Below are 4122 nucleotides of genomic sequence, written 5' to 3' on the forward strand. Positions count from 1 at the left end.
GGAGGCTGAGGCAGAAGGATTGCTTGAGCCCAGGAGTTTGAGGTTGCTGTGAGCTAGGCTGACGCCACGGCACTCATTCTAGTCTGGGCAAAAGAGGGAGACTCTGTCTCAAAAAAAAAACTACAGATATCTCTAAAATGTTTGTGTAGCAACTTTTAATAGGAAACTATTTCAATAACAAAATGAGTCCCACATCGCTTACTCTAGTCCATCAGAAATGGGTTCTGAAGGCACTTCCTGGAACCACCGTCTGCCCCCAGGTCTTGTGATGGTTCCTTCTTGTTATTCAGAGCTCAGCTAATGTGGCACCAACACAGAGCAGCCTAGCTGACCCTGCCCCATCCTGTCTCCATACAATTTATTGCCATCCAAAAGCATCTTGTGCATGTGGTATTTGTGGACATGCACATCCATCCTTTCTAGGACATAAATGCAAGCAGGTTCTTTTGGTCACTACTGTGCCACCAGTGCCTTCAGCAGTACCTAGAACATAGTACATGCCCAATAAATATTGCTGAGTGGTAGATAGGTGGGTGGGTAGAGTTGTTCTGAGTAAAAATAGAAAATTCCTCATGCCTAGAGTTTGAGGCACCTTGTCTAGGGTGGAGTAGAAATGAGACAAGCTCTTGATGGAGGGGTAGCTAAAGAGCTAAGAATTGCTTTGCCTTTAACTTTCCAGTAAATGAAGAGATCAAATAAGAACGGAGTTCACAAACCTCTCACAGGAAGATTTTTCACAAGAAAGTTGCTTGATACCTCCTACATCAGTCCATCACCAAATTTTGTCAATGTTACCTCCTAGACGTCCCTGGAATTTATCCTGTTTCATTTCTACCACCCAATCCAAGTTAGCCCTCATGTATTGCATGGTGTCTATGGACCCATTTCTTCCCCCACAGCCTACCTCCATTCCCCCCAATCAAATCTTTACCTACAATCCATTCAACTAATATTTATGGAGCACTAAATATATGCCAGACACTCTTCTAGGTGTGACGATACAGGAACAAACAAGACACACAGGAGCCCCGGCTCTCGAGAAGCTGTCATTCTACTGGGGAGGAAAGGACAGATTTACACAAGCAGACCAGGCACTGACTAGGGTCATCTCAGAGAGGGGTAAGCCATCTGGGATAGAACCTGGTTTGGGGGAGGGGCGGGGATGCAAAGGCCCAACATTAATGAGGATGGTCAATGAAAGCTCTTCAAAAAGGTAACATCCAAGTGCTATACAAGGGAGCCAGCCATGGGAATATCTAGGCTGGGGGAGAAAGCGAGTTTCTAAACTGCAAACATAAGCAAGGCAGCAAGTAGGAGAAAAGATAGGAAACAGGCAAAAGCCAGAAACCACAGTCACAAAGAGGACAGATTTTATTCTAAGAACAAAAGGAAATACATTGACTCAGAAATCCTCACTCCTTCTAATCACCACTTCCCTTCAAATATTAGGTTTCCAGTTTTACTCTCACATGTTTCCTTAATCCTCACTCCCACCAGTTCTGAGGTTACAGCTCATCATTTACTACCAGGAAATGGGCCGTGAACAGATACTGGCTCCCTTGCCAAACAAACAACCACCTCTGCATCTCAGCTGGCCACACTGTCACCTGGGAGGACACACTATACATGCCCCAGCTTAGAGGGATACACAAAAGTGCGGGCTCAGCACCACCAAACACGGTAAACTCGACCCTTCTAAGTGGTTTACTATGACGTTCACCTGGAATTCACACCCCGTCCACACCACCAGTGCTACCACGCATTCTGCAGGGAATGACCAGGAGAGCGACTTTCATCTTGGCCAAGACTTCTCTTAACCATCTCTTGGAGACGCCTGTTCCTCTCCATTTCCACTGCCATCACTTTAATCGAGACACATCACTTCAGGCCTGAATTCTGAAACACTCTCCAAGAATGCTTCCTGACCACTACTGTTTTGATTCCATGGTTCCCAAACTTCAGTATGCATTAGACTCGCCTGGAAGACCTGCTGAAACAGATTGTGGAGCCCCACTCCACAGTTTCTGACTCAGTAGGCCTGGGGTGGGCCTGACAAATCCCCAAAGGATACTAATTCTGCTTTAATTCATCCTCAGACTACTCTTCTCTTCCTAAAATAGATGCTCACCATACTGCCTCGTTAGACTAAGAACCTAAAATGGCTACCCACACCCACCATAAGAAGTGGCACTCTGGCTCCACCACGCCTGTCCAACCAGACTGGACTGGTGAGCAAAGCTGTTTAAAAATAACCAAGCATCTTGCAGGAGGCTCATCAACACGGCATTCCCCTCAAGCCTGGCATGATGCAATAAAAAACTTCCTGGACTGGAAATCAGAAGTCAGCATGCCCATTCTCTAGCCCTGCGACCTTCAGAAAATCACTTAACCTCCCTGAGTCCCTTGCCTCATCTTTGAAATGTCCTCCTATTTCACAATGTCTGCAGGAGAAACAAAGGCAATGGTTGCTAAGAGTGTGCTCTGTGAACTTTCAAGCCCAGTGCAAATTAACAACCACGTATCATTTTCCAAAAGCCGTGGGTGCTCAGCCTACCTACTCAAATTCCCGACCTGCTGAAGACCTGCACAGGTGCCTTTATGTATTTCTTCAGTGTAGGTGAGGACTCTTTCTTCCTGTTTCTAATTTAGAAGATATGTTTAATTTCAGGCAGAATGAGCTTTTAGTCTTATATTTAAAAAAAGAAAAATATACAAAAGAAATACATAAAAATTTGGGACTATACTAGTATTATCATTACTTACATTCTAATTCCATTTCTTCCTTTATTAATTACTTAATAAGCTTGATTGCAATAAACTACATTTAATGTGGATGAGGATCTAGGCTCTGGAACCAGATCCTTTTATTCATTTCCTGACTCCACTATATATGATCATGGCAAGCCACTTTCCCTCCCTAGTAACTCAGTTTCCTTATCTGTAAAATGGATCTAGTGAAAGTATCCACCTCAGAGGTTGTGCTATTAATAGACATAGTGTGCTTAGAGTGGTGTCTGCTGCGTAGAAGTCCTCAAGTAATGCCCGCTATTATCATCATTATTTTGTAAGTCACTGAATACCCTTCAATAATTCAGAGCTGTCAAGTACAATTAAAGGGGTTTATTTGAATAATAACCTGTTTTCTTCATTTATCTAATCAACTGTACCATATCAAACAAGTTAGGAATGATCACAGTAGAGAAAGAATAAAATATCAATATGGAAGAGAGAGGATGAATAAAAGTAAGGTCAGAAAATTACTGCTTCAGCAATATTTTCTAAACAGGTTTTCTTTTTACTTCTTTTCTTTCTTTCTTTTTTTTAGACAGTGTCTTGCTCTGTCTTTATTTACAAAGATTTGAGAATATGTGTGTGTGGAAGGAGAGAACTACTATGCATCAAGGGAGCAAAAAGCAGACAGGAATTCTGGATCCTTTGCTCAGTGTATACAGAGAAAGTTCCTGCTTTGCCTCAAGAGCCATCTATGGCTTCAATATTTGTCCCCTCCAAAATTCACGTTGAAATTTAATCCCCAGTAAGGTAACATTGAGAGGTGGGGGCCTTTAAGAGTGATTGGGTTTTCAGGGCAGAGCCCCCATCAATGAATTAATCCATTGGTGGATTAATGGATTAGTGGCTTAACATGGGAGTCAATCTGGTAGCTTTATAAGAAGAGGAAGAGATACCTGGGCAAGCATGTTAACACACTCAGGTCCCTCACCATGTGATGCCCTGTACAACCTCGAAACTCTACAGAGAGTCCCCCCCAGCAAGAAGGCTCTCACCAGATGTGGCAACTCGACCTTGGACTTAGCCTCCAAAACTGTAAGAAATAAATTCTTTTTCTTTACAAATTACTCAGTTTCAGGTATTCTGTTATAAGCAACAGAAAACAGACTAAGACAAGCTAAAAGATTTCCCATAATGTACTATACCACTGACATTGTGGACCTAGATAACTGGATCGCAGGCTCCCAATGCAATTTTCAATTTTTTATCTGGATATTTTGTCCCTACCTTCTGAGAACTCACAATTTTTACTGATTTATGTTGGGTAGGGAGATAATTAGTGACTTTTTTCTCCTATTCTCAAATTATTTGAACTCTGTTCACATTACTTTT

Source organism: Propithecus coquereli, unplaced genomic scaffold (assembly GCF_000956105.1).
Source record: "Propithecus coquereli isolate 6110/MARCELLA unplaced genomic scaffold, Pcoq_1.0 Scaffold95, whole genome shotgun sequence".
Lineage (NCBI taxonomy): Eukaryota > Metazoa > Chordata > Mammalia > Primates > Indriidae > Propithecus > Propithecus coquereli.